This window comes from Mixophyes fleayi, chromosome 4, assembly GCF_038048845.1.
Source record: "Mixophyes fleayi isolate aMixFle1 chromosome 4, aMixFle1.hap1, whole genome shotgun sequence".
Taxonomy (NCBI): domain Eukaryota; kingdom Metazoa; phylum Chordata; class Amphibia; order Anura; family Limnodynastidae; genus Mixophyes; species Mixophyes fleayi.
Window position 1 is genome coordinate 36557312 of NC_134405.1, and position 15950 is coordinate 36573261.

At 39.9% G+C, this 15950-nt stretch overlaps 1 pseudogene; it reads left to right on the forward strand.

Annotated features, from left to right (window-relative positions):
* LOC142151191 (uncharacterized) overlaps nucleotides 1-15950 on the forward strand; it is a 282776-nt pseudogene that overhangs the window by 52815 nt on the left and 214011 nt on the right.

Consider the following 15950-nt stretch of genomic DNA (forward strand, 5'->3'; position numbering starts at 1 on the left):
GGCCGAAAGTATTGAGAATGACATTAATTATTTTTCACAAAGTCTGTTGCCTCAGTTTTTATGACGGCAATTTGCATAGACTCCAGAATGTCATGAAGAGTGATCAGATAAATTGCAATTAATTTCAAATTCCCTCTTTGCCATGACAATAAACTTTTTCACAAAAACATTTCCACTGCATTTCAGCCCTGTCACAAAAGGACCAGCAGACATCACGTCAGTGATTCTCTCGTTAACACAAGTGAGAGTGTTGATGAAGACAACGCTGGAGATCACTCTGTCATGCTGATTGAATTAGAATAACAGACTGGAAGCTTTAAAAGGAGAGTAGTGCTTGAAATCATTGTTCTTCCTCTGTTAACCATGGTTATGTTTGGAACCCCTCAGCCAGTACAGCAAAACTTGGAGTCTGCTCCGAACGTCTGGTGTTCACTGTTGCCCCTAGTGGTGGGGACAGGCTTGGCTGCAGACAAACAGAGGGTTGTGAGATGTGCACTGGCTGGGGAGAACCCAGGAATAAAGTTACAGAGGCTGTAGAGTAGGAAGTGCAGGAGGGAGTCAGGAGAGACACTTAGTGGATGGTGTCAAGACTGATATATCACTCGTGGCCAGGGCCGGACTGGGACTAAAAATCAGCCCTGGCATTTAAAGCACACAGAAATATACTATAGATACCGTGTCACACACACACACAAAACATACTTTAGATACTGTGTCACACACACAAAACATACTATACATACCCTGTCACACACACAAAACATACTATAGATACCGTGTCACACACACAAAACATACTATAGATACTGTGTCACACACACAAAACATACTATAGATACCGTGTCACACACGCAAAACATACTATACATACCCTGTCACACACACAAAACATACTATACATACCCTGTCACACACACAAAACATACTATACATACCGTGTCACACACACAAAACATACTATACATACCCTGTCACACACACAAAACATACTATACATACCGTGTCACACACACAAAACATACTATACATACCGTGTCACACACACAAAACATACTATAAATACCGTGTCACACACATAAAACATACTATAAATACCGTGTCACACACACAAAACATACTATACATACCGTGTCACACACACAAAACATACTATACATACCGTGTCACACACACAAAACATACTATACATACCCTGTCACACACAAAACATACCATAGATCCCCTGTACACACACAGAACATACCATAGATCCCCTGTACACACACAGAACATACCAGAGATCCCCTGTACACACACACAGAACATACCAGAGATCCCCTGTACACACACACAGAACATACCAGAGATCCCCTGTACACACACACAGAACATACCAGAGATCCCCTGTACACACACACAGAACATACCAGAGATCCCCTGTACACACACACAGAACATACCAGAGATCCCCAGTACACACACACAGAACATACCAGAGATCCCCTGTACACACACACAGAACATACCAGAGATCCCCTGTACACACACACAGAACATACCAGAGATCCCCTGTTCACACACACAGAACATACCAGAGATCCCCTGTACACACACAGAACATACCAGAGATCCCCTGTACACACACAGAACATACCAGAGATCCCCTGTCACACAAACTTACCCCCCCCCCCTTACCTTGTGCGCTCCGCGGCACGCTCTGTAGTCTCTTCTATCACATGGGACGGCACCTATCACATGGTGCACGTCCCATGTAACACTCATCGGCAGAGCCATTCAGCTGAGGGGAGGAGGAGGGACGCGCGGCCACACCAGGAAGTAAGTGTAGGACCGACCCCATCGCTCAGCGCACAGACTGCCATGCCGAATTCCGGCATGACAGTCTGTGCGCTGAGCGATGGGGCCGGCCAGCTAGCAACCGGCCCATCTGGCCCTGCTCGTGGCCACTGGAATAAATACAGGAACAGTTGATGGAGAGGTCCCCTGATACACAGCAGCTTCTGTACCAGTGCTTGTCCGGAAAGGAATCAAACTTGCAGAGATAGGAAAAGATGAAGGAACTGAGCATAGGCAGTAGCCAAGGGTAACTATAACCCACAGTACTGGTGAGAGTCCGAAGATTTGAGAGAAACAGTTCTTAGGCAGTTGTCAGGGGTAACTGCAACCCACAGTATCGGTGAGAGTTGGGGATTTAGGGGTAACAGTTCCTAGGCGGTTGCCAGGGGTAACTACAATTATAGGCACACAGTGATATATGTAAACAGTCAATAGTAACTGTGGCAAGGTTGAGTCCGGAGCCAAAGGAAGATTGTTGAAATCTGAGCGCTGAGATGCTGCAGAGGCTGCGTCTCCGTATAAGGTTAAGATGAGCAGAGGAGCTGCAGATCACGCCGGAGCCATGCCTGGGAACACGACTTTACCGGGGTCCAGAAGATAGCTGATGAACTGGTGATTAGATAGTAGAATCATCAGGAACAGAATCAGGTCTGGTACACGGGATATCAACACAGGAAAAGAGTCAAAGCAGAGCCGAGTTGGTACACAGGGAAATCCAATAAAGAGTAGTCAGAAACGGTCTGGTACACGGGGATACCACAAGGTAACAGGTAACAGGGAGAACACAAGGGAGCAGAACACTATGGTAAACGTATTACTGGAAATCCTGCAGAGGATTAGCCGGCTATTTAAGGAGAGCAGAACCAATAGGCTGCAGGTGATAATGAGGAAGCCAGGTGAGTGAGCTAGGAGAAACAGACTGGCCAGGTGAGGCATAATATAGTAATGACAGCATGAATTGAGGGCAGATTCTGACAGAGAACAGACCTAACTGACCCTATCTAATACCTACCTAATCAATGTAGCTAATCTTTCTGCCTATCTGATCTACCTAAACTAATCTATCTAAGAACTAAACTAACTTTATCTAAACACCCAGTGGCTGTCTAATGTCTATCTACCTATCCCTATCTATCTATCTAGTTACTCTGACTTAGAGCCCGGCGAGTCATAACAGGTTACCTGTAAAGCAACACGTTCAGTCATCATTGCTTTGCACAAAAGGGCTTCACAGGCAAGGATATTGCTGCTAGTAAGATTGCACCTAAATCAACCATTTATCAGATCATCAAGAACAATCAAGGAGAGAGGTTCAGTAGTTGTGAAAAAGGCTTCAGGGCACCCAAGAACATACAGCAAGCGCCAGGACCGTCTACTAAAGTTGATTCAGCTGCGGGATTGGGGTAAGGTTGATTCAGCTGCGGGATTGGGGCACCACAAGTGTAGAGCTTTCTCTGGAATGGCAGCATGCAGGTGTGAATGCATCTGCAAGCACAGTGAGGCAAAGACTTTTGGAGGATGGCCTGGTGTCAAGAAGCCCAGCAGAGAAGCCACTTCTTTCCAGGAAAAATATCAGGGACAGACGGATAGTCTGCAAAAGGTGCAGGGATTGGACTGCTGAGGACTAGGGTAAAGACATTTTCTCTGATGAATCCCCTTTCAGATTGTTTGGGGCATTCTGGAAAACGCTACCATCAGTCCTGTGTTATGCCAACAGTAAAGCATCCTGAGACCATTCATGTATGGGGTTGCTTCTCAGCCAAGGGAGTAGGCTCACTCACAATTATGCCTAAAAACACAACCATGAATAAAGAATGGTACCAAAGCATCCTCCAAGAGCAACTTCTCCCAACCATCCAAGAACAGTTTGGTGATGAACAGTGCTTTTTCCATCATAATGGCACCTTTCCATAAGGCAAAAGTGATAACTAAGTGGTTCGGGGATCAAAACATCAAAATTTTGGGTCCATGGCCAGGAAATTCCCCAGACCTTAATCCTATTGAGAACGTGTGGTCAATCCTCAAGAAGCGGGTAGACAAACAAAAACCCACATATTCTGACAAACCACAGATTGATTAGACAAGAATGGGAGGCCATCAGTCAGTATGTGGCCCAGAAGTTGATTGACAGCATGCCAGGGTGAATTGCAGAGGTCTTCTAAAAGACGGATCAGCACTGCAAATATTGATTCTTTGCATAAACATAATGTAATTGGCAATTAAAGCCTTTGACAATTCATCATCATCATCATCACCATTTATTTATAGAGCGCCACTGATTCCGCAGTGCTGTACAGAGAACTCTTTCACATCAGTCCCTGCCCCATTGGAGCTTACAGTCTAAATCCCCTAACACACACACACACACACACACAGACCGAGAGAGACTAAGGGCAATTTATGAAATGCTTGTAATTTTACTTCAGCATACCATAGCAACATCTGACAAAGGTCTAAAAACACTGACGCAGCAATCTTTGTGAAAACCAATACTTGTGTCATCCTCAAAACTTGTGGCCATGACTGTAATTCTCAATAGCGACTGTGAAATGAGCAGATGCAATGTGGGGAATAACAGCCAATCTGATATTTTCGCCACTATGGTCCCAAGGAAAAATATAATTTGCAGGCCATGAGAAAGAAGTTAAAAAAAAATACATGATTAAGATAAGTTGGAAAACATGTTTTTTGATAAATTATACGCATGATGAAAACAAACAACCATGTACCTAACAAGGTGCATGTTAATGTTGCACAGACTGCGATCTGCAATAAAAGCTCAATTAGGGGGGAATTTAATTTGGCCGCTCTCAACGCAGCGCTAAACCTATTATGGTAATTTTAACCCTGAGTTCTCGTGGCTCCATGAGCTGCTACCAAAAACCAGCGTTAAAGATTACTGTATTAACTGTAATTGCACTATTACTGTAATATCAGTAATAGTGCGCAGTCCACGTTACTGCCGAAAGCAACACGGCCTGCGCACTATCACTGATATTACTGAATTCCCCCCTTAGAATGTTGTTCTTTATATCTTTGGTTTGACAAAGGCAGATATAACGTAAATCTGTGCCCAGCTTATAGTACTGGTGTTATTCAATTGGGCTCACATCCAACATTGCATTACATACATAAATTAGCAAACGCAAGAATGGAGCACATTAATTCTGATTGCTAATTTCATCATGTAGGAATAGAAAACAATGAATAAATAGGTTTTCCATGATATAATGTGCAGACCCTATCTATCTAAACATGTAAAGTATCCCAAAAACATTTAGACATGTACATCTTAAATCAGAAGATAATTGTATACTGTAAATTACCAGCTGTATTTTTGGGACATGAACTGTAAATAGTACATTATTGGGAAGATTACAAAAAACATTTGATCTCCAAATCTAGATTCAATGCAGTGAAGCTGAGAGCGTCAAATAAATAAATCAATTTCATTCAAACTTCAGCTAAATGATCTTTTTTGTCCTAACGTCACCAATCTCCCTCAACAAAATATATACCACAAAATCTATAATGGATTGCGTAATACATTGTTGTTCAATTTTACAGTGGTTAGATAGAGAATGTAATTCACCACTTTTTTTAATATTAAGGATGTGTTCTCCCCATCTCTCTTACAGTTTCCTAGATGTACGATATACTGCTTATTACACGTGCGTTTGATCAGATAGACACAATCATTCATATTGTAGGTAATGAATTCATTAATAGTGAATGTCTTTCCTGTAGTTATCACCTCTTTGGTGAAGGTTTCATTCTTTCTACATCTCCTGCACATAATGCAATTGGAGCAAAAAACCCTATTGTTTTAATGGCACCATTTTTGATTGTTTTAGAAGAAATACTTTTCACTAGTTTATCCTTTAGGTTTTTTGCTCTTCAATAAAAATATTTAGGATTTTCATAAATACAATACATTTTGTCCATACTAGAAACTATTGAAGAGGAATAACTATAAATAGGCAGAGCTAGTGGTTGGAGAGCTGGAGGGATAGAACAGTAAGAATGAGCAGGAAGGAAAGAGATTAACTGAGAAACCGACAGAATAAAGTAACTATTTTTAACAAAAGAATATACTTTTACATAGACAAATGTTAGCAGATATTATGTTGCAGATATTTTCTTTTATAAATCTAAATATTCTCTATCAGTACTATGGGATAATAGAGGATAATTTCACCAGCATTTTGCCAATCCTTCTTCAGCACTATCACGTTGGTGTTTGTTCAAGTAACAAAGAGGGGAATGACGATTCATTTAGTTCAGTTATTTATATAAATGGGATCACATTCTCACTGTTTGAGTGTCCATTTTAGCTTTTATAAATTAAGATTAAATATATATTGGATAATACACTAAGTTATAATAGGTTTCCAATTTTTTCTTGTTTTATTCATATAAATAAATTCCTAATGTTATATTATTATATTTGCTATTAACAATCTAGCTAGCTGTCTTCTGTAGGAAGTGAGGGCACCTTTTGTTTTTTGTGTTAGCATATATAAAGGAGAATCTAGGTGAGCAGCTCCTTCAAACTATAGCAATATCTTAAATATTACTCTGTGCTTCAGTTTAGCATTTTTCTTTTTTATATAGATATGATGAACTCAGACTGAGAAAAACAGTCATAAATACATTGCCAGACACACCCATTGTTTTATAATTCAATGATTTTAGTAATTATTCTTTAAATTTACTTTTTTTATTTTATGTTTAAACCTAATCCCAATCATCAAACATACTCACATCTCTTAAATAGTAATTTCCAATTTACTATTTAATGGTAGCATGTGCCACCGACCCTAAGATGAACACTACCAGCCAACCTGTTGCAATAGCGCTGTTTCCTCTGCACACCTCACACTGGGCGGAATCACAGGATGATCTCATTATCTCCATTTCAATGATGTGTGCAGAGAAAATTCCAGCACACTGGTGCATCAGTACATAAGTGTGAAAGATTTGGTAGCATGTGTTACCCGTTTATGGTCAGTTGTGGTTATGTAGGTGGTGAGTAAGGTATTAGCAGCATCTGATATCGGAATAAAATGATTATACAAATGTTTACTGAAAAATCAACAGACTGTGTATTATCTTCACAAATATTGGTATATGCTGCTGGAGGACAGAGTCCTCTTTAGTCTACATTTCATTGGCAATAGGGTCCCAACAATGTGGCAACATCCACAAATATGTAAACAATGGTCAATGATTACTTCATACTTCTTAACGTTTGTAAATGTACTTTATATTCCTTATACAATAAAACACTACTACTGTTAAAGTAAATTTACTTAGGTAATCAATATTCTTTTAGTAATTATCATACTTTTTTCTGACAGATGAATTAATGAGCAGGATTACTGGCAAGAACAGAAGGTGTCTCAGAAAAGACCATTGTTCTGTGAAATTTTGAGTGTTCAAAAAAAGAAATTTCACCAAAAAGTAATTCCGACTACAAAAATGTATTCTTCTTAAACTCTAGAGGATTCACATAAGTAACTTTCATTGTCTGAATAGGAGAAACGTTATTAACTAAGATGTTACTTACCAAACACATGATGAATCTCAACAGAGATAAACCCTATGAATGCTCTGAATGTAACAAGTTTTTTAACTTCAAGACAAAACTTATACAACATCAAAGGATTCACACAGGAGAGAAACCATTTAAATGTTCTGAATGTAGCAAGTGTTTTTCCCAGAAGTCAAGTCTTGCTGGACATCAGAGGATTCACAGAGGAGAGAAACCATTTAAATGCTCTGAATGTAGCAAGTGTTTCACCTGGTATTCAGATCTTGTTGTACATCAGAGGATTCACACAGGAGATAAACCATTTAAATGCTCTGAATGTAGAAAGTGTTTTTCCAAGAAGACAAATCTTGTTGAACATCAGAAGATTCACACAGGAGAGAAACCATTTAAATGCTCTGAATGTAGCAAGTGTTTTTCCAAGAAGTCAAATCTTGCTGGACATCAGTGGATTCACATAGAAGATAAACCATTTAAATGCTCTGAATGTAGCAAGTGTTTTTCCAAGAAGTCAATTCTTGCTGGACATCAGAGGATTCACACAGGAGAGAAACCATTTAAATGCTCTGAATGTAGTAAGTGTTTTTCCCAGAAGTCAAATCTTGTTGAACATCAGAGAATTCACACAGGAGAGAAACCATTTAAATGCTCTGAATGTAGCAAGTGTTTTTCCCAGGAATCAAGTCTTGTTGTACATCAGAGGATTCACACAGGAGTGAAACCATTTAAATGCTCTGAATGTTTCATGTGTTTTACCCTTAAGTCAGAACTTGTTAGCCATCAGAGGATTCACACAGGAAAGAAACTATATAAATGTTCTGAATGTAGCAAGTGTTTTTCCCAGAAGTCAAGTCTTGTTGAACATCAGAAGATTCACACAGGAGAAAAACCATTTAAATGCTCTGAATGCAGCAAGTGTTTTTCCAAGAAGTCAAATCTTGTTGCACATCATAGGATTCACACAGGGGAGAAACCATTTAAGTGCTCTGAATGTAGCAAGTGTTTTTCCCAGAAGTCAAGTCTTGTTTCACATAAGAAGATTCACAGAGGACAGAAACCATTTAAATGATCCGATTGTAGAAATTGTTTTAGCCTCAAGTCAGATCTTGTAAAACATCAGAGATTTCAAACGAGGAAACCATTAAAATCAGATGACACTTTACATTCTCCTATTAGTATTTGTTATATCTCATTATTCTTCCCTCACATCTTTCTATTACTGTCTTACCTTCCTCTGTGATGAGTGCTGTGTACTATTTAGTACAGTTTTGCAAGTTAAACACTAGTTGTTGTATCACATAGCAGCCAATCAGGTTTTCACACTTTTTTATTTAATGACATCAAGCTGCTTTTAGTTGATATCTGGTTGCCTTGAGTTACAGCACATCCCTGCTTTTATATGGCATATTATTAAATAGATTCCAAGGAGGGCACATAGTTTACAAGGCTACTAATAAATATATTTTACCTTCTTTTAAACTAGCCTTATATTACAGTATTCTAAACAGTGACATACTAGACAGGGATCCAAATCAGATAGGAATTTACTGCATATGGACTGAATGACATTGTTAAAATAGAATCTGTAATTACCATTACGATATTGACAGCTGTCTCTATAACACTTGATGTTAAATAAAAACTGATTTGGATAAATATGTAGATTCTGTTTGTGATTGTGGTACTAATATCTTTTCCCATTATTAATGAATATTGTGTTTTCTTCTATATTTTGAATGATGGAACCAGGGTGATATTTAGCAGCTCATGTGGAGCTGACAATCTGGCAACCAGTAATAAACTCCCCGTCAAAGACTGGTCATCATTGTTATCATTGCAGCAAAAATGAAGAAAGTGACAGCGCTAATGTCCTTACACAATACAAACAATTAACTAAAGTCCAATTAGAGAAAAAAAATCAAAGTCTCTTTCTTGAATGTTTAGTTGTTCTAGTTCGTAAGACTTCTTTGATGAATCACTTGAGAAGTAACGTAGTTGTTTATGAAAAAAATCTGAAAAATAATAGAAACAACAATTATTAAAGTATTTGTTTTTAAATGTCAATTTGCCACATACTAGATCCACCCATTAAATTATGAAAAAACGTGATCACACGTTGCCTGAAAAATCATGCCATGAAAAGCTGTTGAGCATGAAATGCTACTTACACTGTTATAATTGTCTGGATAAAACTTTGATCATATCCTCAAGAAGAAATAATAACAGTGTGATACTGTTATACTGTGTGTTCATGCAGCAGCTGACGATTTTACACTCTCATGAACTTAGAAGTTGATAAGAATATTTGTAATCAATCTTTTCTTTAAATCATTTGATCTTAAAAACAATGTGTCAATCTCCAGCAACATGTAACAAAGAAGGTGTTATATTCGACCGATATGGACAAACGGCAATGAACAGGTTCAGATGCAAAGTAGATGTTTATTCAGTTCAGGTCACAGCATCACAGCAAGAGGAGTTAGAATTTTTGAAGGTCACTAATCCTACTATACAGTGATATATATACTGCCCAAAATTCATAAAAATCAAACGAAACCACCAGGAAGACCTAGTATAGCAGGGACCAATTCCCTTACAGCTAACTTGTCTTATGTTTATTGATTTTCATCTACAGCTGATAGTAAAGGAAAACAGAGCTTTTTTAAGAGATATTACAGATATCCTTAGAAAATTGAAAGATCTACCTTGGGATAGTGATAATTTTCTGGTCACAGCGGACGTAAGTTCGCTGTATACGATCATTGATCATGATAACGGAATAGAAGCTGTTAATAGGGCTTTGTCTGAGAAAGGGTGTTCAGAGGGGTTAACGAATTTTCTTTTGGATGGAATAGAATTCATCCTGAAGAATAATTATTTTTATTTTGAAGATTTCTTTTTATAAGAAGTCGGTACGGCTATGGACACCAGGTTCGCCTCATGTTACACTAACCTATTCATGAATATGTGGGAGTCAGAGTTTGTATGAATGGGTTACGGACAGGGGCGGGGGACTGGTGGCATGGTATCATTTTATCCATAATATTATTTTTGTATGGAGGGATGAAAGGAGGGATTTAGATGTATTTTGTACAAATTTAATTGCCAATCAATATAGGATAAAACTTACATTTGATGTGAGTAAGGAGACAGTAAATATTGTGGACCTCACCATATATATAGATGAAGAGAATTTACTGACCAAAACATCCAGAAAATCTACTGACAGTAATTCCTATATTAGGGCAGATAGCCACCATCATGAAAATTGGTTAAAAGGAGTACCATTGGGGCAGTTTCAACGGATCAGAACAAACTGCTCTAAAGAACATGTATTTGATGCCCAAGCAGTTGAAATGAAATTGTCACTCACCGGACGGTTAGTGCCTCTAGTTTAGGACATGGGTCTCTCTCGCTCCTGCTGGCGCCTCTCCTGAGCAGCGGCCATCCGCCATCATGACTAGATTGCGCATGTGCAGAAACCCTGAACTGTTAAAACCTCGCCTCTTGTCTCATTGGTTAATTAATAACCTCTCAGTACTTAAGGCACCTGTTGCCCTATTACCTTTGCCTGTTCTTGGTTCTCATTCCCTTGAGACTCTGAAGTGTTTCCTGTTTCTGCTTGTGTTATCCGTTTGCTGTGGACAAGTCTCCTCTCCACATCAGTAGTAGAAATTACCCGCTGCAGACTACTCTCGCTACCTCCATTACATGCCTGCACCTGGACAAGTCTTCTCTTCACATCAGTAGTAGAACTTACCTGCTGCAGACTACTCTCGCTACTCCATTTACATGGCTGCACCTGGACAAGTCTCCTCTTCACATCAGTAGTAGAACTTACCCGCTACAGACTACTCTCGCTACTCCATTTACATGCCTGCACCTGGACAAGTCTCTTCACATCAGTAGTAGAACTTACCCGCTGCAGACTACTCTCACTACTCCGTTATATGCCTGCACCTGCACAAGTCTCTTCACATCAGTAGTAGAACTTACCCGCTGCAGACTACTCTCGCTACTCCATTTACATGCCTGCACCTGGACAAGTCTCCTCTTCACATCAGTAGTAGAACTTACCCGCTGCAGACTACTCTCACTACTCCGTTATATGCCTGTACCTGGACAAGTCTCCTCTTCACATCAGTAGTAGAAATTACCCGCTGCAGACTACTCTCGCTACCTCCGTTACATGCCTGCACCTGGACAAGTCTCCTCTTCACATCAGTAGTACAACTTACCCGCTGCAGACTACTCTCGCTACTCCATTTACATGCCTGCACCTGGACAAGTCTCCTCTTCACATCAGTAGTAGAACTTACCCGCTGCAGACTACTTTCGCTACTCCATTTACATGCCTGCACCTGCACAAGTCTACTCTTCACATCAATAGTAGAACTTACCCGCTGCAGACTACTTTCGCTACTCCATTTACATGCCTGCACCTGGACAAGTCTCCTCTTCACATCAGTAGTAGAACTTACCCGCTGCAGACTACTCTCACTACTCCTTTATATGCCTGCACCTGCACAAGTCTTCTCTATACATCAGTGGTAAAACTTGCCAATTGCAGACCACTCACGTTACTCCGTTACATGGCTGCACTTGGACAAGTCCTCTCTTTACATCAGTGGTACAACTTGCCAATTGCAGACCTCTCATGTTATCCGGTTACATGCCTGCGCTAGGACAAGGCTTCTCTTCACATCAGTGGTACAACTTGCCAATTGCAGACCACTCACGTTATCCGGTTACATGCCTGCGCTAGGACAAGGCTTCTCTACACATCAGTGGTAAAACTTGCCAATCGCAGACCACTCACGCTATTCCATTACATACCTGCGCTGGACAAGTCTTCTCGCTGTAGACCACTCATGTCTCCTTGTGATATAGCTACTACTTAGTATGTTACCTATTAGCTGGACTAAAGTCTACAAGTGCCTCTGTATTATAGCTGCAAGTCGCTGACTTCTACTGCATTGTTGATTGGTCTTTGCCTAACGTTATCCAGTTATCAAGTACTGGCCTGCTATATGCTACCTGCGTGCTAAGGCACTTGGACTCTTTCCTCATTGTATCCTGCTTACTAATCTGCTGTAACATCAAAGTTCCATGGTGCCATGACTCAGCATTTATACTATTGACATCCCTTTCCTCTGTTCTATTGTATGGTTCCACTGATTCACCACACTACCCAGAGGTCCGCACCTCTGGTAAGTGTAGCTACACCTGGTGAATTCTGGGTAAAACTAGTGCCCGTGACAGAAATGTAAATTTTTGGATAAAGGGTATGCTAAAGAACAGGTGGAAAAATGCTCTAATAAAAGCAAAGGCCCTTAATAGGCATTCTCTTACATATGTTGAGGATAAAAAATGTAAAGATATATCGAAAATAGCGTTTAAAAAAACAAATATAATTCTGAACATAAATTAATAGAAAGGAGTTTTCAGAAACATTGGCACCTTGTAACTAAAAATACAGTCATTAAGGATATTATTCAGGACAAACCTATGTTTGTATATAGGAAAGCCCCCAGTTTGCAGAACCATCTGGTTAAAAGTGTATTACCTAGACAAGAGGTTAAATCCTTTATCAATTCTAAGGGGTTCCATAGGTGTGGAATTTGTACCGGTTGTAAATTGGTGAGAGGGGATACATCAAAATTGACTAAAATATCTTTGTGTGGTAATGGTCATAGATTTCCTATTTGTTAGGAACCCCAGCAACCAGTAGCACAAAACCCGGAGTCTACTCCGAAAGTCTGGTTTTCACTGTTGCCCCTAGTGGTGGGGACAGATTTGGCTGCAGACAAACGGAGGGTTGTGAGATGGGTACTGGCTGCGGAGAACCCCAGGAATAGAGAGTAATGGCAGACCGTGTATCCAGAGAACGGGCCGAGGTCAGAGGTCTCTTGCAGAGAGTAATAGTCAAACACGCCAAAGGGTCAGGGTCACGAGCAGGTAAGCAGAATCCATGGTACAGGCCAAATGGTCAGGGGCACAGGCAAGATGGCAAAATCCAGAAACAGGCAAGGGGTCAAACACGGGTAGTCAAGGAATACAAGGCAATACACAGCTGAGGTACGGAAGCAGGCTAGGCACAGGAGCACTGAGCTATAACCGGCAGGGAGGCTAAGCCCTCCCTGCCTAATAAAGAAATACTGGCCAATAAGAAGAAACAAGCAATCAGCCCTAGGGGCTGTCCACAAATTACCTGCCTCATTAGCGTGCGCGCCCGGCTGCACCTAATGCCGGGAAACGGCGCTATCCCCTGCAGCGTCCTGACCGTTGCCTAGACAACGGCCGGGGTGCGACCCGGAAGCGACGGCCGGGACGCAGAAGAGAGAGTCGCGGCGGCTGGGCACCGCCGCAGCTTGTGACACTATTAAGGAATTTACCACCTGTAATTCAAAAATCCATCTGGCAGAACATGTTAGGAATATCAAAAAGGGTTTTATTAACCAGTCTTTATCTTTACATCTTAAAGAACATCATAATTGTTCTGTAGATGGGATAGTTTATTTTTGTACTGTTAAGCAGATTAAGGAGAATTGGAGACATAAGGATATTATTCTAGCTAGATCAGAAATGGAAAATATATATAAAATGAAAACTCTTATGCCCTCGGGACTCAACAGTGACTTTGAACTTTAATGGTTTCTGTAGCGTTTGATTATCCTATGGTGTACATATATACATATTTCAGTTCGATTTGTTCTATTTGAAATAATTATGGAGGGTGTTTTAGCGGTATATCTTTAAGTTGTGAGTGATAATGAGGTGTATATCTACTACACTTACCTGGGATTACCAAACTTAATTGAGGGAGAAGTGAGATGCTTTTATGATTGCCTTGTTATAGTTGCCGAGCACTGTGTAGAAATTAAGTATCACCTCTATGTCTATTAGAATCCCGAGGGGAACCGATTCTATTCGAATGGTTACCATGGTAACCAGTCTGCCTATTACGTTCAAGGGCTGCAGTTTTATGAGGTACTTGGGTCATGTGACTAGTTTCATGTGATGTGGACAATCTTAGAAGTTTTTTATTTATGATTGTTATCACGATAACCCGTCTGCCCATTATATTTAAGGGGTGGAGTTTTATGAGGTATTTGGGTCACGTTACTAGTCCGATGGGATGTGGACGATCTTAGAAGTATTTCTTTTATGACTGTTAGAATTTCAAGATGGATTGATTCTACTCGAATGGTTACCATGGTAACCCGTCCGCCAATTATGTTCAAGGGGTGGGGGGTCTATGTGGTTACCTGGGTTACGGTATCAGTTGGGCGAGATGTGGATGATCGTAGAAGATATGGAGATCATTAGATGCAGAAGTTATGGAGGATATTATATCTGGTATATGGAGGAGTATTAGAAACTATATAAATTTAAGACCAGAACCGTGGAGATTTGCATATATCCCTCCTTTGGTTATTGAGGGGTGGGTAACAGTGACCGACGGATGTTTATGTCCATTGTTAGGCAACTAGGTTGCTTGCCTGATTAATGTTACTGAAGAGGGCTGAATTTTATAAAGTGAAGTAAGTATAGTAAAGAGAAGAAAAGTAACTCAATATGTATTGATATTGGGTTATGAAATAGGTTGTTGTGAGGGAATGTGTATTTTCGATAAGGAACATGTAGAGGGACCTGTTATTAATTAGAAATATTGTATAGTTATTTATTTTAATTTCCCTATCTTGTGAATGTGTGCAATTTTATCTGTCCTATGATTGGGGGTTGTACAGTATAAATGGCCACTTTTTTGGGAGGAAGACTAATACACCTTGAAATAGATCCAAGTAAAGGGATTGAAACGCGTTGGTGAATATTGGTGTTCTTACCTTTGGATTACCGTGGAAGCTGCAAATGTTGGACTGTGAGACATTCTGTATACATGCTGTATTCCAGGCACCATCTGGTAGGAGCACTTGCAACTTTTGTTTTTATTTTGTTTTATGTTTGAATAAACTCGTTTTAAGGTAATGCACCCAGATCTAGTTTTATAATTTATTGAGTGGGATTCATTCCGGCAAGAAAAAGTCTGAGAAAACCTGCTGTGGGAATCCGTTCAAAAGTGATGTTATAAGGCTTGAATAACTCTGATTGATGTAAGCATATTACCATTGAGGGGGTCACTATCACCCACGGTGATTGGATTTTGAGTTCTTTTGGTGACTATTCCTCCACGTGGTGAAGAATTCATCCTGTGGTGTTATAAAGAATCTTGTGTTGTAATAAGATTCCCCCATGTGATGAAGAATTTATTCTGTGGTGTTATAGAAAATCTATGTTGTGATATATTTACTATATATATTTCCTTTTTCTACTGGTTTGTACCAATGGAAAATCTACGGTGAAGAGGAAAGGAGGAATGTTGAGAAGATACTCATGTGGACTTTGTTGTTTATCTGGACCATTTTTGTATTACATAATTTAGCGCCTGTCAATCTATTTTTTTTTTTTTTTTTATATCCATGGAAAGTGTCTCCGAAACGGTCGCAAGACCGTTTGCACTGAATTTAATTCCCACCATAGTCTCTACTCACCCCGAACTCCGCTC